The sequence below is a fragment of the Epinephelus fuscoguttatus genome, linkage group LG3 (genome assembly GCF_011397635.1).
Source record: "Epinephelus fuscoguttatus linkage group LG3, E.fuscoguttatus.final_Chr_v1".
In the NCBI taxonomy this organism is placed as follows: domain Eukaryota; kingdom Metazoa; phylum Chordata; class Actinopteri; order Perciformes; family Serranidae; genus Epinephelus; species Epinephelus fuscoguttatus.
Genome location: NC_064754.1, coordinates 47839226 through 47865142, shown reverse-complemented (window position 1 = coordinate 47865142; position 25917 = coordinate 47839226).

Genomic DNA, 25917 nt, shown 5'->3' with positions numbered 1-25917 from the left:
ATGGCTACCACAGCATCCTGCAGCGACATGCCATCCCATCCGGTTTGCGTTTAGTTGGACGATCATTTATTTTTCAACAGGACAATGACCCCAAACACACCTCCAGGCTGTGTAAGGGCTATTTGACCAAGAAGGAGAGTGATGGAGTGCTGCGGCAGATGACCTGGCCTCCACAGTCACCGGACCTGAACCCAATCGAGATGGTTTGGGGTGAGCTGGACCGCAGAGTGAAGGCAAAGGGGCCAACAAGTGCTAAACACCTCTGGGAACTGCTACAAGACTGTTGGAAAACCATTTCAGGTGACTACCTCTTGAAGCTCATCGAGAGAATGCCAAGAGTGTGCAAAGCAGTAATCAGAGCAAAGGGTGGCTATTTTGAAGAAACTAGAATATAAAACATGTTTTCAGTTATTTCACCTTTTTTTGTTAAGTACATAACTCCACATGTGTTCAGTCATAGTTTTGATGCCTTCAGTGAGAATCTACAATGTAAATAGTCAAGAAAATAAAAATAAAGAAAACGCATTGAATGAGAAGGTGTGTCCAAACTTTTGGCCTGTACTGTACATACACCAAGTTTGGAGCCAATCTGATTAAATCTGTAGGACAAGTTCGTTAATTTACAAGCCCTGGAAATGGGCAAAAACGCACAAAAGTGGTACAAGTAAATTCAAAATGGCGGACTTCCTGTTGGGTTTGGAGCATCGCTCCAAGAGACTTTTTTGTACGTAATAGAGTGTTAGAGGTGCCTACCAAGTTTCATACATGCAGGTCAAAGCAGCTTTGGGGGCTGCTTAATTGAAATATTCTAGGGGGCGCTGTTGAGCCATCTTGGTGCATCAAAGCACAAAAATCACATCAGACAACAGGACTTGTGACCTGTGATGTGTATGCCATGTTTGGTGAGTTTTCAAGCATCCCTTGTCCCTTCAAAACAACATCGTGTTTGATGGCAAACAAGGCGGCGCCACGGTGACAGCGTTTCATGAAAACTAAAAAGCTTCATTTTTAAGCATCATCAAGGTCTAAGGACTTAGACCAGCAAGTTTGAGGTGGGTCTGACTAACCTATGTGTGAAGTTTTGGCAAGACATTCCCACGTGGAGTCAAGTTACAGCAACATTTATCATCACGGCGAAACATCAAAGTTCGCCGCCAGGCCGTGGCCACGCCCTTCAACGAAAACTCACAGTTTCCACAATAAAGCGTCATCAACATCTTATGACTTTTTTCACCAAGTTTGAGATGGATCTGGTCAAGTCTGTAGGAGATGTACATTAGAGTCTAAAACATGACATTTCCCATTGCCAGTCGGGGGCGCTATGTTTATCTCTAATTATTGACATGTAGTTGTGTTCAGGGTGAGACCGGCATCAAGCCTGTGAAGTTTGAGCAAGATTGGACCATGTATGCTGGAGTTATAAACTACTTCCTGTTTAGTGGCGAGACCCCTAACTTTGACACCATCCCACGGTCACACGCATTGACGAAAACTCAAGCTTTTGATAACTTTTCATCTTCAAGGCCTTGGGATGGGACAGACCAAGGTTTGACGTCGATGGGATGAAATTTCTAGGACTAGTTCGTTCATTTATGACCCCTGGAAATGGCCAAAAATGCATCAAAATTGCACAGTAAATTCAAAATGGCCGACTTCCTGTTGGGTTTAGAGCATGCCTCCAAGAGGCTTTTTTGTAGGTCCTGGGGTCCGTTTCACAAAGCAGGTTCAACAAACTCTGAGTCTAATCCTGAACTCTGAGTTGATCTACTCTGAGATAGGAAACTCTGAGTTTCCAGTCCCAGAACGGCTGATTTGAATCAGTTTAATCAACTCGGAGTAGTTTCACCTGGAGTTAAGCGCGTGCACCACAAGTATAAAAAGCCAGCATCAATGAAGCCCCGATTCGACGAGTCACCGTGGCAGTGGGGAAGAGGAGGGCTGCGTTTTTCACCCCACTAGAATTAGAAATCTTAATACGGTCATACGGCGAGTTTGCACACGTTTTCGAAAAGAAGTGCAACACCGCTGCAGCTGCAAAAGAGAGGGAGACGGCGTGGGAGAACATTGCTGCTTGGGTCAATGCATAAGTTTGAATGTAGTCCTTTGCAATCACAATATTACAGGGGAAAACTACTTGAATGATAGCCTATTAATTTATTTCATTTAGGTGCAATCCTGCGGGGGAGAAGCGCACTTGGCAGCAGTTTAGAATGAAATATAAAAACACTGTTCAAACAGGTAAGACCTCTGCATAATCTCATGGGGGTACCTCATTTTGATCATGTTTTACATTGTAAAGTAAATATTAAGTGGCTGTTTGACTGTGCAGTTGTTTTATCCCCAACATAATGCTGTTTTCACACGCATAACTCTTCTCATCTATATTATGTTCTGTTAAATAATTAAGCCTATTTAAACTAACACAGACTTCTACTCAGCCAACAGAAAGAAGGCAGATGCCCGTAAAACGAGCACACTTTTCTGACCACCCTGCATACAGTTGCCTTACTCAAGTGCTCAGCATCTCCGACATTGTACAAGAAACTTCCATTTGCAAAGAAATGCAGCGCAACGCACAATATCTGCTGGGATGTGAGAGCATGACTACGATTGGTAATGTTGCAAATGTAAGCACGGATTAGGTTGTGTATGTAGATGATGGACAGTGACGTGAAACGGTACAGCTCAAAAAGATAATTGTGTGGAAATGCTAGAACATCTATGCGCGGTCTGATAACCATCTCCCGACGAATATTTAATTCTCTGCGCAGTAATGCTGCACCTTCATCCACAGGATCGTTATCAAAAGGACATGCCATGTTAGTGAAAAAAGTTGCCACCTACTGTGCCTAATGGACTTCTAATATACTGACTCTGATTTCTTTCATGATTTTTTAAATGACAGACGGCAGAACTACGCTACGCCAAAACTCGCCTGCTGACTGAATGAATGAGGAAATCAAATGGACTGTGTGGCTCTGAAAGAGGGCGGAGACAGAGAGAAACTCGAGGTTCCTCGGTTCATTGAGAAAACCTGGTCCCGACCAGGTTAGGTTCATAGAGTCTGTTACTACTGTAACTGACCGAGAGCTTAAGTTACCTCTCTCTCTGAAACAGGCTAGAGTTACCCCTCTTTCTATGGTTTGAGTTACCTCCATTTTTGAAACGGAAAACTCAGAGTTTCCCTCATTTCAGGGTGAACAGACTCTGAGTTTTCACTAAACCTGCTTTGTGAAACGGACCCCAGGAGTGCAAGGCCATAGCCAGGATTTTTCAAATACCGAGGTCAATCCCAACTCAACCCCCAAAACACAAATCCTCCTATATGGCCCACCTGGCCCTCAGAAGAAAGACATAAGTAAAAACGAAGACAAAAACAGATCAGTGTTGGTAATGACACTTTTATTTTCAGGAATAACTGACATAACTGTTGAACTCGGTGTGTGTGTGTGTGTGTGTGTGTGTGTGTGTGTGTGTGTGTGTGTGTGTGTGTGCGTGTAGATGTGAGTCAAAATCAAGACAGCATGGCAGCTTGTGTTTGTGAATGTAGTAGAATGTAGTAGTAGAATGTTTAGAGTAGAAAATGAAAATTATGTTTGGATAAAGAAAATAAAACAACAATAAACTAGTGTTTCTGTACAAAGCATGAGGGTGAGTGTTTCTCTACATTGAGCCTGAGCAGTGGGCTCAACTGCTTGATAATTATGGGATTCCAGTCCCCTGAGAGAGAGAGAGAGAGAGAGAGAGAGAGAGAGAGAGAGAGAGAGAGAGCTTTCTTTTAATTCCAGAGCTGGGGATCCTGTTCTTTTTTTTCTCCTGGATTCTCGCCACTAACTGTAAGGATATAAAGAATACACTAATATTAAATATACATAAACAATAGACATAAACATGTAATCATTATCAATTCAGTTAGTCCTTAGTGCAGTGAATGTATGGTATAATAAATACAGTAATACCTTTTAGCTTACAAGAGGTCTTACCTTTTATCAAAACAAGTGGCTATTCTTCTGTGGCCAGAAGCATCCCACCTCTGGAGGACTTTCATGGGATCTACTGCCATGGTTCTGTGGACATGCATGAGAGCAAGACCAGACAACCTCTCATCCCCCATGCTAGATCGAAGCCAGTTTTTGAGTCGGCGTAGAGCTGAGAAAGACCTTTCATAAGAGCAAGTGGTGACTGGCAATGTGAGATAGATACAGAGGATGCACTGAATGTTGGGATAAAAGCCCATGTCAATGTTCTGCAATGTTTTCTTTGCTGTTTCAGGGAGATGCCCAGTGTACTTCTTGAAATGATGCTTCCATCTGTGTATTTCCTGCTCAGCAGCATCAGGTTGAGGCAGGTCCTCTTTGTACCATGAAAGGAGAAGATTCTCTTTTTCGTCAGTCAGCTGTGGCAGGGCTTTTGGCACCAGGAGGGCTGCAACCAGCGCTGGTTCATTGGATTCAGCAAATCGGGTCCTCAGTTCTTTAGTCACATGGTCGAGGAAGGGAAGAAATAAATTCAGTCGAAAATGCTCTGCAACTGAATCTGAAGGTGCATTGCCTCTGTGTTGTTGTTTTGTTGTTATTCTCTTCTTAACAGGGGCAACATCAATGATGCTGGCCATCTGCACTGCTTGTTGATAGATGGAGCTGAATCTCTCCTCACTGCGCAGGCTCTCAATGACTTCAGCCACTTCTCTTCCCTCTTTGTAGGCACTTAATATGTCCACATTTGGAGACTGCAGCCTTGTTGTCAGTGGCAGTATGTATCCAAGAACTTTGTGGATTATTACTGCAGTAACAATCGTATCGAATGATTCAATACTGTTCCGCAGCCTGCTGGCCTTTTCAGAATTAAGGCATGTTCCCTCACTTTCAATTTGTTACAGGGCAGTGTAAATGGGATGGAGCTTGGAGAGGAAGGCACCCACTGTCTTAATTCTGGACCCCCATCTGGTATCTGACATTAATGGGATTCCTCCTCTGGTTCCCTCACCTTGGTCTTGCATAACAAGGTCTTGCAGCATGTTTTTCTTCATAGCCGATGCTGAGAAGAAAACAGCTATTTTCTCAATCGTTGTCGTGGTGTTTCTCACGATGGGTACATCACTGCATCCATGGACCACCACAAGATTCAAAGTATGGCAGTGAGTGAAAAGGGCACGTGGTTGAAGCTCCCTTATCTTCTGCTGAACACCACCCAACTTACCACTCATGGTGCTAGCACCATCGTACCCTTGGCCCTGCAGAAAAGCAATAGGAAGCTCCCACCTCTCTAATTGTCATAGGATGGCATGAGTGGTGGATGCAGCATCCTGCTTGTCAAGTGTACAAAAATCCAGAAAATCCTCTTGTACCTCAAAAACTGATACATAACGGATGCAAATGGATAACTGCTCTTTTCCACCTACATCTGCTGTTTCATCTGCCAAAACTGAGAAGTATTTTGATTGCTTGATTTCCTGAATAATCGTTTCTTGGATCTCTGCCCCACAGCATGCAATCAATTCATTTTGAATTGATGGTGACATATATGTAGCATTCCGAGGTGCGGTCTCAAGGTTTAGTTTAAGTGTGTCATCAAACTCGGATTTCCAGTTAACAAAGTGTTGGAAGTTGCCATCTTCTTCAAGGGTCTCTCCATTCCAATTGCCACGGAATGCAATACCTCTCTTTCCCAGATTCAGTGTTATGTCAAGGACTGAAAGCAAAATGTTACGGTTGGTCTGAACTTTATCTGAATATGTTTTACTAATTATGGAATGTGTGTCTTTCCTTTGTCCTTTACATACACTAAGGAAGGTTTCTGCCAGATCAGAAGCTGCCATATGCCCTGGAGTGTTTCCGTGATTGTGGATGACCCCCCGTTTCCCACCCACAGCATTTTTCCAGTCCCTAAATCCCTCTCTCTGGAAGGTGGCATTTGACCCTTTTTGTTTGCCAAACAAAATGCACACACAGCAATATGCTGCGTCTTCAGATGGAGAGTATTGCAACCAGGGGTATTTTTTTTTCCCACTCCACATTGTATCTTAGGAGCCTTTTCCCAAATTGCCTTTGGGGATATTTATATTGGCTAAGGTTCCATTTAGTCTGGAGAATGCTCTGGCTATCCTCATCAGAGTAGTGACTCTGGCCTTTGTAAATTGCTGGGTCATGGGCTGATGATAAGCATGCACCAGGTCCTCCTTCTGACTGGGCATCCTGACTCTGACTGGTGATTTCTCCTGTTCTCTCTCTCTCTTCTCCTGACTGGGCATCCTGACTCTGACTGGTGACTTCTTCTGTTCTCTCTCCCTCTTCTCCTCCTCCCCCTTCAATTTCCTCATCTTTCTCTCCTGTCTCCTCCTCTGTTGAATTATTTAAAACAAGTGTAAGCAACTGAGCCATACCATAATAACATGTTAGGACTATTAAAATAAAGTCCAGCACAATCCAGCACAATAAAAATAATAAATTAGACTAAGTTGGCTGCAATTGTATTTACATTACGAAAAATGAAAGCAAGTAATGAACATACTGACTTTTCAACTTCCAGGGAAAACTCTTGGGTAGGTCTAAACTGGGTTTGAGGGATATGGTTGACTTTTGCCCACAAATAACAATATAGCAACCAGGGTTATTATAGTGAACTAAAAATAAAACTAGCGGTGAAAAAATAATTTAGTAAATTGAAATAGAAATAAAAATGACAATTTTTCCAAAAAGGAGAACTAAATAAAAACTAAAATCAACAATGCAAAACTAACTAAAACTAAACTGAAATGCAGATAAAATCAGCTTAGTTGTAGTTGTCTTAGAGATGCTAAAGCTGCAGGAAGAAAAGGCCACAGCTCAATGTGGGATGACTTGGAGTACAACCCACAGGTAGATAAGAGTGATGAGGACTGATGAGAACATTATGGGATGCAACTAAAAGGGAAAAATCCCACAAATGTGGAAGTTCATCTTCAGAGGTCTCACAGAGGCTTTTTCCTAAAACCTGAAAAACTAAAACTAAGACTAAAGGCTATAAGACGAAATAAAAACTGCTTCATCACTTGTTGAACTAACTAAAACTAAACTGAAATTAAAAAAGCAAACTGCAGAACTAAATAAAAATAAAAACTAATGAAATTTTTTAAAACTATAATAACCTTGATAGCAACATAATAATGAAACAACTGTCTTGTTTCATGACAGTTTCTGTGATGTGATTCTGTTGTTGCTATGTTTATATTACACCACTAGATGCCACCGTAAGTTTTCTAGACTCAGAGTGAAGAAAAGGCGTCTGGGCAATGCTATGTGTCGTATGCTAGTTCACATTTACAAATGTAGCCAGCAATGTTTAAATAACCTTTAAAGTTATATAGAGTGAGTCTGTGAATAGTTGTGGACAGTTTCCTTGTTTCAAAGAGCAGTAATCCACCACTAGCTGCTTCTCCTTTCATTAATTCTGTTACGTTTTCAGTGCTGGTTAGCAAGCCAGCCTAGCCTAGCGTGTCTAGCCTATTGCACCTGTTGTACCTTTTGACACGTTTCCCTCATTCTCATATTATATCCTCATTATTCATAGTATTCTCACCTTCTTTTCCTGCCTTTCTGTTGGCTTTCCTGCTGCTCCAAATGATAATGTAGATTGTTTAAACCTTTTACCAGAGATGAACATTAAATCTGACAAGTCTTTGCTCCGACACATTTTGTGCCACTGACACTGGGCTGCTGGGCACATTCAGTCTATGGTGCGTGTGGGTGTGCCTATGTGTGGGTGGGGGGCATTGGCTCCCTTGGCTTTACGTTCCTGCACTGCTCTATCGGTTGCTTATCACCAGGTCCATTGGAGCTATCCCCATTTCTATTAGCCTATTCCCACCCACAAACCAATGAAATATAGAAATGTTAAGTAGGGATATGTTTGGGTCTTACTTTTAGTGTATAGGCCTAGATAGTAAATTTGTTTAATTGTTGACAGATGTTAATTAGTAGTTAGATATTTTGTAGGATATTGATGTTTTTATGTCTGTGTCGTATTTAGGCTACCAGACCCTGTTCACCCCGGCCTGTGATTGGTTAAGTGAGGTAGTTGTGATTGTTTGGTCATTGTCATGGTGATGAAGCCAGCGAGTTAAGAGAGTAAACACTGAGAAGTCTGTCTCCGTTTCTCAGTTTGGTTGTCCTGACTGAGCCTCAGAGATAGTCAGACAGAGTCAGGCTTTGTCATGTGACACCACGTTAATGTAGCAACAAATGATAATGCAATCCGCTTTATTTGTTTTCCTTGCGTTGTGAAAAAAAAGTCATCTCTTAAAAATTGGAAAGTGAAACCATAAAAAAAAAATACTGAGGACATGACCTCGGTGTCCTCAATGGTAGCTACAGCCTTGCAGGAGTGTTAGATAAGCCTACCAAGTTTCATACACGTAGGTTAAACTAGCTTCAGGGGCTGTTTCCTCAAAGTGTTGTAGGGGGCGCTACTGAGCCATTTTTTTGCAACCCACGCATGAGACCCTTAAAATACCATATTTTGGGTATGTTAAGCCTCCCAAAAAGGCAATTCATTTGGAGGAATAATAATAATAATAATAATAATGATTAAAGCTGCAAGCAGCTGTCACCGGGCGCTCTCTCTCCCGCACCACCGCGGGGGGCCAGCAGCACGCATCACTGAAGTGGTTATGTGCAAACTCAGAGTAACTTAACCCTGACGTGGTGTGATGTTTCATCTTCATACTCCAAGAAAACCCCTATGGGGAGGGGTTTTGAAAATTTCAAGGGGGTGCTATGGAGGCATTTTGTCCCCCCCCATGGGCGACGGCCCTATCAGATGTAAGAGCTCGTCATTCTTGACCTGTGTATCAATTTCATGAGGATATGAGGTTGCTGAAGCCATCAAAAAGCCAACTGATTTGGTGGTGAAGGCGGCGTCTTAGCCGCCACACCCCTTGACATAGAGAAAAGCTTTTAATAACTTTTGATCAGCATGGTCTCAGGGGCTGAGGCTGCCGAGCAACCAGGGGCTGCGGGGAGATCCAGAGCAGGCATGGATTGGTGGTGTAAATGTGGGGCTTACTGGCAACTTTATTAGGTACACCTGTGCAATCTAATACAAGTCAATACAACAGCTCTGCCACACACTGTACATTTACAAAGCTTTTGCATTTTCAGCTTTTGTCAGAAAGGTGATTATTCTACTTTATTATTGAGGTCGTAGTGGGTGGTGTTGGTTTACTGGACTGCAAGATGGTTACGGTAAAAATATCAGTGCCAGAGGCGGTCCTGGCTAGTTTTACACGCTAGGCGAACCATCCCTCGGTGCCCCCCCAACCCCAACTCCCCAACCCCCCACCTCTCCCCACCCCCGACGGTACGATGCCAGTGAAAGTATCACAGTTCTGAGTAGTATCAAGAAACCATGGTAAGAATGAGGCAGATGTGCCTTTTGTCATTTATAAAAAGATAAATCACTTTTCTATAATACATCAATGATATTTCAATGGAATAAATTACTTATTAACTTATTCATACTTCAAAAACAGCATCAATAAGTGATTAACCTGATGGGCCCTAGGCGTTTTTGGGGTATTTTTACTGCCTTTACTTTTAAGCTCATATTACAGTCATTATAAAAGCTACATACACATGCCATATCTTGTTGTTTTCAGGACAATGTGGGCTATCCAGACTTGCCATCATTTCATGTCCTTTTATGTGCCTGTATTTTACATAAATTTTTATATCAATGAAAAAAACAAATCTGTGTTACTAAATTTTTAGATTTTTACATGTATCTCAGCATAGCAAGTTGGAAAATGACATATTCTGCCATATATGAAGAGGGGAGACTCTCTGGAATCTGGCAATATAAGAACCATGATGGTGGGACATTCTGTCACTTCACAGCTCTCCAAAACATGTGGTTTGTGCTAGGCAGACATGATTGCCAGTATTTTTTCATTATTGCAAGAAATTCCATTGACTCATTCACAAGTCAAAAATGTGTTTTATCTGAAAGAAACATGCAATATGTACATCTAAGATCATAGAAAAATAGTAAACCAAGTGCAATGATGTCTTCCAAGATAATATTTGCCACTTTGTTTGCAGTTAAAAAAAAAAAGGGCATTGGGGGCAGCACGTGTCCCTCTCAATGTATATGGTGACTACGGCCCTGTCATGCATGCAAAATAAGGCTACTGTTGTCTGGGTGCGCAAAGGTGAAGTGGCTGGTTTTGGAGTGTCAACTGGACAATATGGAGATATTTGCATCTTGAAAGCTGAACTACAAGTGTGGATAGACAGGGAGAAACACACACAAGCCTAAGACGTAGTAAGATGCGATATTCCTCACTATATGAAGTGACTGATAACAAGATCTGTATAATGGATTGTAAAGAAATTCGTCAGGTTTTTATTTTGTAGACAATTAATCTGCATTTATAGCGTGATGGGACAGTACAATGATGTGTGTGGTATCACTGGAAAGCTCTGCTGTCATGTGATATGCGTGGCATTTCTGTGCAAGCCTGCATTTGCGAGTAATCCATCCAAGAGTAATGTGTGTGCAAAGCTGTATGAAAACTTTGTTATACATCATTTTAGTGTAACTTTATCTTTTTTTTTTCGCTGTGAAAACACTGGACTACCGACAAGTGCTTGGCCTTGTCGGAAAGCTACAATTCCGCTGTTTCATGTGATATGTGTGGTTTCAGTCCCTAGGAGGAGTTCGTTTAAATTTAAGTTGTGGAAATGGCTGTAACGAAAAAATTCAAAACAAAATGGCCGACTTCCTGTTGGGATTTTACCATGACGTTAAGAGACTTTTTTGTGCATCTGGGTATGATACATGTGTGTACCAAAGTTCGTTTGCCTACGACAAACTAACCCCAATGGGAAGGGATTTTTGAAAATTTGTAGGGGGCGCTATTTCAGCATTTCGCCTCGACCATGTACAACCGCCCAAAAATATCAACTTTCAGATGTGGCCGGACGAATTTGGAAAGTTTGAAGCATTTTGAAATTTGGGTAAGGAGCGAAATTGGGACACAAAGTCGGGTAAAGAATAATAATAATAATAAACAGCGCGATTTCAATAGGGTCCTCTGCGGACGACTTTGTCAGCGCTCGGGCCCTAATTAAAGCTGCAAGCAGCGATGAACAGGCCCTCGCAGTCCACGCGCGTCGGGGCATGCTGACATCGGGGGGCGTGCACCTAGAAGTCTTGTCAGGCATAATAAATAAAAAAATAAACATTATCTCTTACTTACATTTCCAGTATACAGGTAGGCACCCAACCCACATATGTATTTTTCCAAAAAGTAGAAGCTGAATACATGCCCAATGGTTCAAGGTCTTCTGACTCTTTAAAAGTTGACATGGTGTCTCTAGCTCAAAGTATGAGGGACAAGAAGAGGTTGAAAGTCGATGAGTTTTGAAGAGGATTTGAAGATTTTCCAATTTACTTCCATTCACACTAATTAGACTGCCACCAGAGAGCCACCTATTGGCTGATTTGCACCGCATTTTGCACAAACCCTCATCGGGCCATGGAACACAATCAGCAAAAGTATTGTGGTAATCGGACTGTATTTGGTCAAGATATGAAAGACTGTTTTGAACACAATGTGCAGGAATTTGTTGTTTTATATTTTGGCCGTTTTTTGGACGATCAAAATTCTTTTAATAACTTTTTGTCAGGAGGGTTAACAGATGCTACATGCAAAGTTTGGTGCAAATCGGTCAAATCGCCTAGGAGGAGTTCGAAAAAGTACGTTTTTCATTTGTCGTGATTTAGCGAATGGAAAGTTACCGCGAAAGTGGGCGTGGCTTACACCACACAATTCAGCTGAATTCAGAGAACACCTAAATAATAATAATAAATAATAATAAATTTAACAATATGCGACATGTTATGTGGGAGTTATTAGCCAAAAACACTTTTGCATTGAAAATAGCGCCACCTGCTGGTCATTTTTGGTGTGTGAGTTACAGGGCCAGTCTATACCACCCTTATCAGTTTGATTTCCATGAGTGTTACGGTGTTGGCACCAAATATTAAATTAGACAGCCACCAGAGCGCCACCTAGTGGTTTCATGTTAATCTGCCCAACCGATGTTGAGATATAAAATACCTCAATTTAAAGAGCACCACCTTGGGGTCATCACCCAAAATTTTGCACAGAGCCTCAGGGGCTCATGGGGAAGTAGTAAACTGAGTTTCATGTCATTCGGACACACCAGTGTGGAGATATGCAACACTTCCTGTTTTGTACCAAATCTGTAGGAAGCTGCTGTTTAATAACGTCAGTATTCTTTGAAATATCTAAATTCTTTTAATAACTTTTTGTTAGAAGAGTCCACAGATGCTGTGTGCAAAGTTGCAAATCAGTAAAATTGCCTAGCAGGAGTTCGAAAAAGTAGGTTTGCGACATTTTGCAAATTTGCGGAAAAAAAACGGTCCGCGGAAATGGGCGTGGCCTATATCACGAGATTCAGCACAATTCACTGAATGCGTGGATATAAGGTTTTTGAATGTGCGACAAATTATATGGGAGTTATGAGCCAAAACGCACTGTCCTTGATTATAGTGCCACCTAGTGGTGGAAATTCAGGTCGACAATAGATTATAAAATTTTTTGCCAGAACTAACGTGTGTGCCATATTTGGTGAGTTTTTGAATTTGGGAAAGGGGCCAAATTGGGGATTATATGCGCATAATAATAATAATAATAATAACAATAATTAAACCTGCAAGCAGCGACGAACGGGCCCTCGCACCTTCAAGCAACTCGGGGGGCTGGCAGGATGCCTTCTGACGTGTCAGTTCATTTCTGTCAAAGTTAGATATCGCATACAGGAGTGACTCTGCATGTCCTTGATACAGTACTGGAATGATATATTTCACATTTTGTATCACTTCCTCTTTCCACTAGAGGGAGTTGGAGAGCGCAGTAATTATACATCATGTTTTTGTACATCAAATATACACCACAGCATTTAACTTTCAGATAAATCGAAAATTAAGTGTTTGATGAGACCTACTTCCTGTCACCACTAGGTAGCACTATGAGTATCAGGAAATATGGTCATATAATTGTTTTCAGGGCAGGACTAATATGAATCATCTTAAGTTTGATGGAGATCAGAACATTTACGGCAACAATATAGCAATTTCCTGTTTCATGGCGAGACCTCAAAATTAAACCCTCTGCAGCACGTATAGACACTAATGATATGTCATATTTGTGTACATTAAATACACACCACAGCACTGAAGCACTGAAATTTCAGGTTAATCCAAAGATAAGTGTCTGGTAAGAAGTACTTCCTTTCACCACTAGGTGGCGCTATGACTATCACGGAATATTGTCATATAAATGTGTTCAGGGTAGGACAAATATCAATCATGTCAAGTTTGGTGGACAACAGACCATTTACTCCAAATTTATAACAATTTCCTGTTTCATGGCGAGACATCAAAAGTAAAACTTCTGCAGCGCGCATAGACACTAATGATATGTCAAGTTTGTGTACATCAAATATAGACCACAGCATTGAAATCTCAGGTGAATCCAAAGATGAGTGTCTGGTAAGAAGTACTTCCTTTCAACACTAGGTGGCGCTATGACTATCACGGAATATTGTCATATAAATGTGTTCAGGGTAGGACAAATATCAATCATGTCAAGTTTGGTGGACAACAGAGCATTTACTCCAAATTTATAACAATTTCCTGTTTCATGGCGAGACATCAAAAGTAAAATCTCTGCAGCGCGCATAGACACTAATGATATGTCAAGTTTGTGTACATCAAATATAGACCACAGCATTGAAATCTCAGGTGAATCCAAAGATGAGTGTCTGGTAAGAAGTACTTCCTTTCAACACTAGGTGGCGCTATGACTATCACGGAATATTGTCATATAAATGTGTTCAGGGTAGGACAAATATCAATCATGTCAAGTTTGGTGGACAACAGACCATTTACTCCAAATTTATAACAATTTCCTGTTTCATGGCGAGACATCAAAATTAAACCCTCTGCAGCACACGTACACACTAATGATATGTCATGTTTGTGAACATCAAATATAGACCACAGCACTGAAATTTCAGTTTAATCCAAAGATAAGTGTCTGATAAGAAGTACTTCCTTTTGACACTAGGTGGCGCTATGACTATCAGGCAAGATGGTAATGAAAATGTGTTCAGGGTGGGACTAATATGAATCATGTGAAGTTTGGTGGAGATTGGACCATTTATGCCAGAGCTACAACAATTTCGTTTTTCATGGCTAGACCTCAAGATTCAACGCTCGGCAGCGGGCGCACCATTCAACATTGGGCAAATCCTGTGATAACTTTTGGTCACAACATAGTCACGCTTACATACACCAAGTTTGGAGCCAATCTGATTAAATCTGTAGGACAAGTTCATTAATTTACAAGCCCTGGAAATGGGAAAAAACGCACAAAAGACTTTTTTGTACATAATAGAGTGTTACAGGTGTCTCCCAAGTTTCAAACATGCAGGTCAAACCAGCTTTGGGGGCTGCTTAATTGAAATATTCTAGGGGGCGCTGTTGAGCCATCTTGGTGCATCAAAGCACAAAAATCACATCAGACAACAGGACTTGTGACCTGTGATGTGTATGCCACGTTTGGTGAGTTTTCAAGCATCCCTTGTCCCTTCAAAACAACATCGTGTTTGATGGCGAACAAGGTGGTGCCATGGTGACAGGGTTTGATGAAAACTAAAAAGCTTCATTTTTAAGCATCATCAAGGTCTAAGGACTTAGACCAGCAAGTTTGAGGTGGGTCTGATTAACCTGCTAGAAGCGGGACATCAAAGAATGTGTAAAGTAGCTTTCTGTTGCCAGAAGGTGGCGCTATGGCAGTGATTCAAAATTCCTCTGCAGATGTGTTCAGGGCTGGACTGTCATCATATGTGTGAAGTTTTGGCAAGATATTCCCACGTGGAGTCAAGTTACAGCAACGTTTATCATCATGGCGAAACATCAAAGTTCGCCGCCAGGCCGTGGCCACGCCCTTCAACGAAAACTCACAGTTTCCACAATAAAGCGTCATCAACATCTTATGACTGTTTTCACCAAGTTTGAAGTGGATCTGGTCAAGTCTGTAGGAGATGTACATTAAAGCCTAAAACATGACATTTCCCTTTGCCAGTAGGGGGCGCTATGTTTATCTCTAATTATTGACATGTAGATGTGTTCAGGGTGGGACTGTCATCAATCCTGTGAAGTTTGGCCAAAATTGGACCATGTATGCTGGAGTTATAAACTACTTCCTGTTTAGTGACGAGACCCCTAACTTTGACTCCATCCCACGGGCACACGCATTGACGAAAACTCAAGCTTTTGATAACTTTTCATCTTCAAGGTCTTGGGATGGGACAGACCAAGGTTTGAAGTCGATGGGATGAAATCTCTAGGACTAGTTCGTTCATTTATGACCCCTGGAAATGGCCAAAAATGCACCAAAATTGCACAGTAAATTCAAAATGGCTGACTTCCTGTTGGGTTTAGAGCATGCCTCCAAGAGGCTTTTTTGTACGTCCTGGAGTGTTACATAAGCCTGCCGAGTTTCATACACGTAGGTTAAACTGGCATCAGGGGCTGTTTCCTCAAATTTTTGTAGGGGGCGCTCCTGAGCCATTTTTTGGAACCCACACACGAGACCTTTAAAATACCAAATTTTTCACCAGTTGAGATGTGTGCAAACTTTCATGAGTTTTCGGGTATGTTAAGCCTCCCAAAAAGGCAATTCATTTGGAGGAATAATAATAATAATAATAATAATAAATCCTTGCATTTCAATAGGGTCCTCGCACCACTAGGTGCTCGGGCCCTAATAATAATCATAATAACAATAATAATTAAAGCTTATCATGTACAGAAATTTTTAAGCAGTTTGGATGAAGTATGTGGGAGAGAGAGATGCTTCAATATATATGGCGATGCATCAAATATGGTGGTGCCATGGAGGCCACGCCCCTTCGCATAGAGAAAATCTTTTAATGACTTTTGATGATCTGTAAGAAATTTGAAGTCGATTGGATGAAATCCCTAGGACTAGTTCGTTAAAATACAACGTGAAAATCACGCCAAAATGACAAGTCAAAATCAAAATGGCCGACTTCCTGTTTGGAGTAGACCATTGGTGCCAGAGACTTTTATGTGTGTCTGGACAACATACACATGTGTACCAATTTTCATCTTCATACTCCAAAAAAACCCTATGGGGAGGGGTTTTTGAAAATTTCAAGGGGGTGCCATAGAGGCATTTTGTCCCCCCCGTGGGTGACGCCCCTATCAGATGTAAGAGCTTGCCATTCTTGAACTGTGTATCAATTTCATGAGGATATGAGGTCGCGGAAGCCATCAAAAAGTCAAACATAGTGGCGAGGACGGCGTCATAGCAACCACACCCCTTGATATAGAGAAAAGCTTTTAATAACTTTTGATCAGCATGGTCTCAGGGGCTGAGGCTGTTGAGCAACCAGGGGCTGCGGGGAGACCCGGAGCAGGCATGGATTGGTGGTGTAAATGTGGGGCTTACTGGCCACTTTATTAGGTACAACTATGCAATCTAATACAATCCAATACAACAGCTCTGCCACACATTCTACGTTTACAATGCTTTTACTTTTTCAGCTTTTATCAGAAAGGTGATTATTCTACTTTATTATTGAGGTCGTAGTGGGTGGTGTTGGTGTACTGGAGTGCAATATATTTAAAAGTGTTCCGAATATTTTGTCCCCCTCAGTTAGAGAAAATTAGGAGGCCACCCCAGTACACCGCCACCATTCACTATGACCTCAATAATAAACAAAGTAGAGTCACCTCTTTCTAGATGATGTCAACAATAACCGAAAATTTATACGCTTCAGGGAAAAAAATCATGGTATAGTCGTTCTACTGGATTGCATTAGATTACACAGGTGTACACAAAGTGGTCAGTGACTGTATGTTACATACATACCGTATTTTCTCAAATAGTAGCCGGGGCTACTATTAACAAAAAATTAGTTTGGGACCAGGCTACAAATAATCAGAAACAGAATCAGAAATACTTTATTGATCCCCGAGGGGAAATTATTTATGTTAAAGGTGCTCCTTGCAAGAGTGGAAAGATATGTGAAAATGTAAGAAATTTAAACAATAGTATTTACAAATATATAGTTAAATAAACAGGAATTATTAACAAACATAAACGTAAATAAATATACGTATACATATAGTAAGTTTAACAAGATTATTTACACAAACAGAATATATACAGTCAGGGTGAAATGGGGTTATTGCACAAGTTACATTGGATTATTGCAGTATGTGAAAAAAGTCTCAGGGCCACTCAGAGGGAGGAGTTGTACAGTTTGATGGCCACAGGCAGGAATGATTTCCTGTGGCGCTCAGTGCTACACTTAGGTGGTATGAGTCTCCCACTGAAAGCCCTCTTGTGCCTGACCAGCACATGGTGGAGTGAGTGTGAGACATTGTCCAAGATAGTTTGTAGCGTAGACAGCATCCTCCTCTCTGACACCACCATCAGAGAGTCACACTCCATTCCCACAACGTCACTGGCCTTGCGGATCAGTTTGTTGAGTCTGTTGGCGTCCGCCACCCTCAGCTTGCTGCCCCAGCACACAACAGCATAGAGGATAACACTGGCCACCACAGACTCATAGAAAATCCTGAGTATAGTCCGGCAGATGTTGAAGGACCTCAGTCGCCTCAGAAAATAGAGACGGCTCTGGCCCTTCCTGTAGAGAGCGTTAGTATTCTTAGCCCAGTCCAGTTTATTGTCAATGTGTACCCCCAGGTACTTATAGTTATGTGTACCCCCAGGTACTTATAGTCCTCCACAATGTCCACACTGACCCCCTAGATGGAAACAGGGGTCACCGGTGTCTTGGTCCTCCTCAGATCCACAGCCAGTTCCTTTGTCTTTGCCACGTTGAGCTGCAGATGGTTCTGCTCACACCATGTGACAAACTTATCCACAACAGCCCTGTACTCATCCTCATCACCCTTGGTGATACATCCAACTATAGCAGAGTCATCAGAAAACTTCTGAAGATGGCAGGTCTCAGTGGAATAGCTGAAGTCCGTGGTGTAGAGGGTGAAGAGGAAGGCAGAGAGGACAGTCCCCTGCGGGGCCCCGGTATTGCTGACCACTCTGTCTGACGCACAGCGTTGCAAGCACACATACTGTGGTCCGCCAGTCAAGTAGTCTACAATCCAGGACACCAGGGGGGCATCCACCTGCATTGCTGTCAGCTTGTCACCCAGTAGAGCTGGACATATGGTGTTGAACGCACTAGAGAAGTCAAAAAACATGACCCTCACAGTGCTCCCCGGCTTATCCAAATGGGCGTAGACACGGTTGAGCAGGTAGATGATGGCGTCCTCAACTCCAAGTCGGGGCTGATAGGCGAACTGGAGGGGGCCCAAAAGTGGCTTGACCATGGGCCGGAGCTGCTCCAAGACGAGTCTCTCCAGGGTCTTCATGATGTGGGAGGTCAATGCCACGGGTCTGTAGTCCTTGGAGCCACTGGGACGTGACGTCTTTGGCACAGGAACGAGGCAGGATGTCTTCCACAGCAAGGGGACCCTCTGGAGACTCACGCTCATGTTGAAGACATGCTGAAGTACTCCACATAGCTGGGGGGCATAGGCTTTGAGCACCCTGGGGCTGACACCATCAGGGCCTGCAGCCTTTTTTGAGTGGAGTATCATCAGCTGTCTTCTCACATGGTCAGCAGTGAAGCACATTGTGGAGGTGAATGAATGAATGAATGTATCGGGGGTTTTTTTTTTAATTTAAACAGCAGAAATATTTATGTAAACTTTTCTTTACAGTAAAAATGTATATTTTCTATAGTGTTACAAATAAAGTACTGTATTATTTACAGTAACAAACTTTACTTTAACAGTAAAAATAGTTTTGGGTGTTGTTGTAAATCACCAGTATTTACTATTTACTACACCACAGTGTACTAGTTGTCCTGCCTCGAAACAGTGAATCATCTCATCCTCTGTCCCATCTGCAGCCACCGTGATGCCACACACCTTACAAGACAACATGCCACAAATTAATTTTAAAACTAAGCTACATTCATAACTATCAGAGGCGGTCCTGGCTAGTTTTACGCCCTGGACGAAACCATCCCTCGGCGCCCCCCCCCCAAAAAAATCAACTAGCCACCCTCCTCTCCTGACAAGTAAAGAACAGTCCCTAAAGTGCGGTGAGGTTTGTGGGCCGTTACTGACACAAAGACAGAAATGTGAATGGCTCGTTTCTCCTCCGACACGCCACATACCTGTGTGCCGCCAAGGCTCGGTTGTCCAGGTACTACTGGACAGTTATGACACCAACGAAAGAGGAAATTACTGGACCTGGAGTCGGACTTCATTGTCACCGGTAAGCCTTTATCTTGCGCTGCAGCACACTATGAGCCTCTGCCGTATTCCTGTCTGTGACCCCCGTTCAACCGTCCCTGATCAGTGCAGGGCAAACCCACTACACTCACACTGAATGATTGCTTTATGAGGTCCACGTCCACAGATGCCCAGGCTGCTCGGACCCAGCTCATGATGGTGCGTCTGTCAGCTGTTCTCATGTTCCTGTAGCAGCATAGATGTGCCATCTATGTTATTTAGCGCCACTGGTGGCCGTCATGAGATGGGCCGGTATAAAAGCGACTGTCCTCCACCGGTTCTTCCTTTTTGCGCCTCTGTCGTCACTGGTGTGTCACTTCCGGGTCCAAGGTCAGTTGGCCCGACAGGGCGACTGCTTGCATGCTGCTCCGGGTTCCCCTTATGTGCTGTGGTGTATTTTTCGCTTGGTAAACGCCGACGGCGACCGGAATCCTCTCTCCCTCCCTCCTCCTGTGCGAGTGGGTGTGTGTGTGTCCCTATGTTTGGTCATAAACAGGAGTAACTGCAATCAGCTTATTGGGGTCGCTGCTGCTTTGTCCTACCGATGCTTTGTCTCCACGCTGTTTTGTCTCCACACTGCTTTGTCTCGTTGCTGCTTTGTGCCGCTGCTTGGGTTTTGCTCAAAACTTTTTATTGAATAACTATTTAAAAATAAAATTGTATTTCCCTACAATCTTTCAACCATGTCTCATGCCCCTTAATGAGTAAGCTTTCCTGTGTGCCTTGTACTTCAAATTAATTCTCTGGGTGAAATTCCCAGAGTGGTGTTGTCGGTTCTTTTTCTTGTTTTTTTGGTCAAATTATTTAGCTTAATTTCTCTTCACCTTATCCTCGCCACATTCCCTCCTTTTGTGAAGGTCTTGTTGCCCTCCTTATATGCCTTGCGGCGTATTCCCCCAACATTTGTTTGGAATATTTAAAAAATTCTAGCTTTAAATTAACACTGAAGTTGCGTCTTGTCGCCATCCTATCTGTTTACAATCAGCTGAGAGTGTGCAGCTGTGCATGTGCCTGGATCAGGGTTTATGTGTGCGTGTGGATGTGCGTCTTTGTGTATGTGTGTGTATAATCTGGGTCTAGCACTTTATAAATGCCAAAACGTCAAATAACCAAAGAGGCCGGTGTCTATTTATTAAATTTTTTTTTTTTAGACCTGGTTACTAAAAGAGGCCGGCTGCTAATAGGGTCTCAGTTTTAAATTGAGGAAATATGGTATGTTGATGGTGGGATGGGACAAGAGTATGCCTCAAAATAATCACCGGAACACGGGGAGAACATGTTAACTCCACACTCATAAATCACCACAACTCCTGACGGAACAACAACATAAAATGTTCCCTAGCAGTCTCTTTATTCCCAACAATGAGAACTAATGCCAGTCACTTCACTATATGCTCTGGGCAAGCACTTACATTTTAGCTGAGCAAAATACACAACGATCACTTACGTGGATGAGCACCAATTTCCTGATGTTAAATTCAGACGAAACTGAAGTTACTGTTCTTGGCCCCAAACAACTCAGAGACTCTTTATCTGATGACATAGTTTATCTAGATGGCATTGCTCTGGACTCTAGCACTACCGTAAGAAACCTCGGAGTAACATTTGATCAAGATTTGTCTTTTAATTCTCATTTAAAACAAACCTCACGGACTGCATTTTTTCATCTGCGTAATATTGCGAAAATTAGGCCTATCCTGACCCGAAAAGATGCAGAAAAATTGGTCCACGCTTTTGTTACCTCTAGGCTGGATTACTGTAACTCTCTATTATCAGGTAGCTCTAGTAAGTCCTTAAAAACTCTCCAGCTAATTCAGAATGCAGCAGCACGTGTACTAACAGGAACTAAGAAACGCGATCATATTTCTCCTGTTTTAGCTTCTCTGCACTGGCTCCCTGTAAAATCCAGAATTGAATTTAAAATCCTACTGTTAACTTATAAAGCTCTAAATGGTCAAGCTCCGTCAAATCTTAGAGAGCTCATAGTGTCATATTATCCCACCAGAACACTGCGCTCTGAGAATGCAGGGTTACTCGTGGTCCCTAAAGTCTCCAAAAGTAGATCAGGAGCCAGAGCCTTCAGCTATCAGGCTCCTCTCCTGTGGAATCATCTTCCTGTTACGGTCCGGGAGGCAGACACCGTCTCCACATTTAAGACTAGACTTAAGACTTTCCTCTTTGATAAAGCTTATAGTTAGGGCTGGCTCAGGTTTGCCTTGTACCAGCCCCTAGTTAGGCTGACTTAGGCCTAGTCTGCTGGAGGACCCCCTATAATACACCGGGCACCTTCTCTCCTTCTCTCTCTCTCTCTCTCTCTCTCTCTCTCTCGTATCCTATTATTACATGTTGCTAACTCGGCCATTCTGGATGTCACTAACTCGGCTTCTTCTCCGGAGCCTTTGTGCTCCACTGTCTCTCAGGTTAACTCATATTGCAGCGGTGCCTGGATAGTGTGACGTGTGTGGTTGTGCTGCTGCCGTGGTCCTGCCAGATGCCTCCTGCTGCCGCTGTCATCATTAGTTATACTTCTACTGTTATTATACACATATGATTATTGTCACATATGTATACTGTCAGATATTAATATATACTTTCAACATATTGTACCACAGTAGCCAGAACTATAATTTTAATATTATTACTTTCATTAATGTTGTTGTAAGTTACTGTCATTACTGTCTGTCCTGCATCTCTCTCTCTCTGTCTCTCTCTCTCTCTCTCTCTCTCTCTCTCTCTCTTTTTCTGCCTCATTGTGTCATACGGATTACTGTTAATTTATCATGCTGATCTGTTCTGTACGACATCTATTGCACATCTGTCCGTCCTGGAAGTGGGATCCCTCCTCAGGTGCTCTTCCTGAGGTTTCTACCGTTTTTTTTTTCCCCCGTTAAAGGGTTTTTTTGGGGGGAGTTTTTCCTTATCCGCTGTGAGGGTCCAAAGGACAGAGGGATGTCGTATGCTGTAAAGCCCTGTGAGGCAAATTGTGATTTGTGATATTGGGCTTTATAAATAAAATTGATTGATTGATTGATTACCACGTCTGCTCGTTTTGTGATGCCAACAGATGGTATGACAGTATCTTTCAAGAAAAACGCTTGAACCATTCCTGAGCTTCTGTGCTCCATCCTTTCAGTGTAGTCCTCTGGTAAAAAATAGTTGGTGTAAACAAACATTTTCCGGACCGTTTCCACACACGTGTTGGGATGTTGTCGATGTCCAGCACAAATAGCCATTGTTTCATCCTGTCCGTATTTTTGGTTGGTACTACGTGAAACATCACTCTGCTCCATGTCCTCGGCTTGTTACCACAACCTTTTACAATACATGTGTAAACCATGATTTACAACAGCACTCTGTAAACTTTTCTCAAACTTTTTGCTGCGTCCCGCTGACGATACCGCAAATGCAAGGCTGCAAGCAATAACAACGGCACTGTCTCAGGTGCGCACTGTGTCATTCCGCCCAGTGGTTTACTCAAGAAAGTAGTTCCGAGTATTTGCTTCATGTGTCGTAATGTTACTTAATTATACATTATTATTTCATAGCGTGGGGAATGCACAAGCCTTGTGTTTTCCACTAGAGCATTTTGGAGTCATTTGATGGTGTATTTGATTAGTTTTGAGGGAGAGAGGGGGCTGTATCGTTCACCTCCATTTCAGCGGCCAGCTCTGCCCCACCAATCTAAAAACAGCAGGCACTGACATTTAAAGGTATCAGAGGCAAGAGACATTCTTGACCTGTGTATCAATTTTCATGAGGATATGAAGCCACTGAAGCCATCAAAAAGCCAAACGTATTTGATGGCGAGGATGGCGCCATAGCAGCCACGCCCCTTGACATAGAGAAAAGCTTTTAATGACTTTTGATCAGCATGGTCTCAGGGTGATCTGTACCAAATCTGAAGTTGATTGGACAAAATCTGTAGGAGGAGTTTGTTAAAATACAAAGTTGTTGAAATCACAAAATCGCCACCAAAATGAAAAGTTTAAATCAAAATGGCCGACTTCCTGTTTGGAGTAGACCACTAGTGGCACAGACTTTTATGTGCGTCTGGGTGGCATACACATATGTACCAGTTTTCATCTTCCTACTCCAAAAAACAAACCCTATGGGGAGGGGTTTCTGAAAATTTCAAGGGGGCGCTATAGAGGCATTTTGTCCCCCCCATGGGCGACGCCCCTATCGGATGCAAGAGCTCACCATTCTTGACCTGTGTATCAATTTTCATGAGGATATGAAGTCGTTGAAGCCATCAAATTGCCAGACGTATTTAGTGGCGAGGGATCGATACGCTGCCACATGGAGACCATTAGATGTAGCTTCACAGTGTTCATGAGGTAGCTTCACCAAGTTGTTCTGCATGCATTAGAAGTGGAATGAAGTTGATGCGGTCAAGTTTGTGTCATCAGTACATGTTAAAATAAAAACTGGTCACTTCCTGTTACCACCGGGGGGTGCTATGAGTAAGGTGGGATATTAATATATCTGGCCATTCGGGGTGGAGCCATCATCATGTCCAGCAAGTTTGAAGCTGCTGAGATCAAGTATGTGAGCATGAGATCCGTTCAAAATTCGATGGCGAGAAAACAAAAAGTCACCAAATTTTGTCATGCCATAGCAGCCATGCCCCTTGACATAGAGATAAGCTTTTAATAACTTTTGATAAGCATGGTCTCAGGATGATCTGTACCAAATGTGACATTGATCGGATGAAATCCCTAGGAGGAGTACGTTCAAACATGTCAAAAATTCAAATCAAAATGGCCGACTTCCTGTTGGGTTTGCGGCATGGGTCCAAGAGGATTTTTTGTGCTTGAGGCACGAAATTTTCTAGGGGGCGCTATGTCGCCATTTGGCCCCGTCCACATAGAACACTGCCGAAATATCAAATTTTTCGCCAGACCGAACGCGTGTGCCAAATTTGGTGAGTTTTTGAATTTGGGAAAGGGACGAAATTGGGGATTAAATGTTCGTAAGAATAATAATAATAATAATAACAGCGTGATTACAATAGGGTCCTCACGGACGACTTCGTCATCGCTCGGGCCCTAATAATAATCATAAACAGCGTGATTACAATAGGGTCCTCACAGACGACTTCGTCATCGCTCAGGCCCTAATAATAAATGTACTAGGAACAAGAAGGACTTTGTCAAATACCTTTGACTTAAAGAGTTTTAGGCCCTGTCTATACTTATACAGAGATTATTATATGATAGACATTTTTTTTACATGCCAGGTAAGGTGAAGATTGATCAAAACGCTGCTTTTGTTTTTCTGTGTGGATGTGTTAAACAAAGAGTTTGGGGAAACAATGTCTTCTCAAATCATGCATACCTATTGTTGCTTTGTGTTATGAGAAAATGCTGGAAACATTACTACTGGTCTGCTAAAGTTTTGTTCCATTTTGGTTTAATGGCAACTTTACAACTCACCACTTCATGGACAAACAAAGACATCTGCTGAGGTTTAAAGTCTGCCAGAGATGACAGATCAGACCCAATTTAACCAGCAGATGGTGGGACAATTTTCAGAGTGGGATTGTTGTCAGTGAGGAGTGGAAGGAAAACTTTCACATGTTGACAGCATCACTCATATGTTTACGTGAGCCTCTTTGTTTAAATTGAACAGAAATCAGTGGTGATGAGATCTCCAGTAGGAAAAAGGTATTGCTAGCCTACGTGTTTTACTACATTTTTCAGGAGGCAGAATGCTGAGGACAGGTAACGCTGAAGACGCACTGCCCACATGAGCAGCGTTGCTCAGACGTGGCTCGGCTGCTGCTCAGAACACCTACAGAACAGAAGTCTTGCATGTTTTTCGCATGACATGGGATGTTTTCAGAAAAAAATAGTAACAATGGTCTTTTGATAATCATATCGACATTGTACCACCTTTCACTACAGTTTCATTGTTAATGTCAGTCACAGACATGAAAAAATTTTACATTTCTGTGGACAGAATCTCTTCATTTGTTAACATGACGCTTTTTATTCTGAAATATGTGCAGGACAATGTTGTTGACAATGCAGTGGCTGCATGGCTCCATAAATTGGTGAAGTACCAGCTTAGTTACAGGCAGCTCTGCAGCAGCAATGCTGTCTGTGTGGACACTGCACAGCGATCGTTTGGAGTCATTTTAGCATTCTAGTGTGGACGGAGATATTTTGTAAAACAAAGGTACAGAATTATTTTTTAAAACGGAGGGAGGAAATATCTGTTTTAAAAAAATCAGTATAGACAGGGTCTTAGTATCAGGACTTCCTGCATGAGAACCATGAATGAGATGAGGGAGGTAGAGGACAGAGAGACAGACAGACAGAGAGATGGGAGGTGTTTTGCTTATTGCAACTGCTGGCTGTCAAAGCCTGATCCTTCAGTCAGTTCAGCTATTTAGAAGCCAGGTGAAGCAATTTCATCTATGCTGAGGTGTGGACAGGAGACTGCCTGAGAGATTAAAATAGAGAGAAGGGATTATGGTGCCAGTCT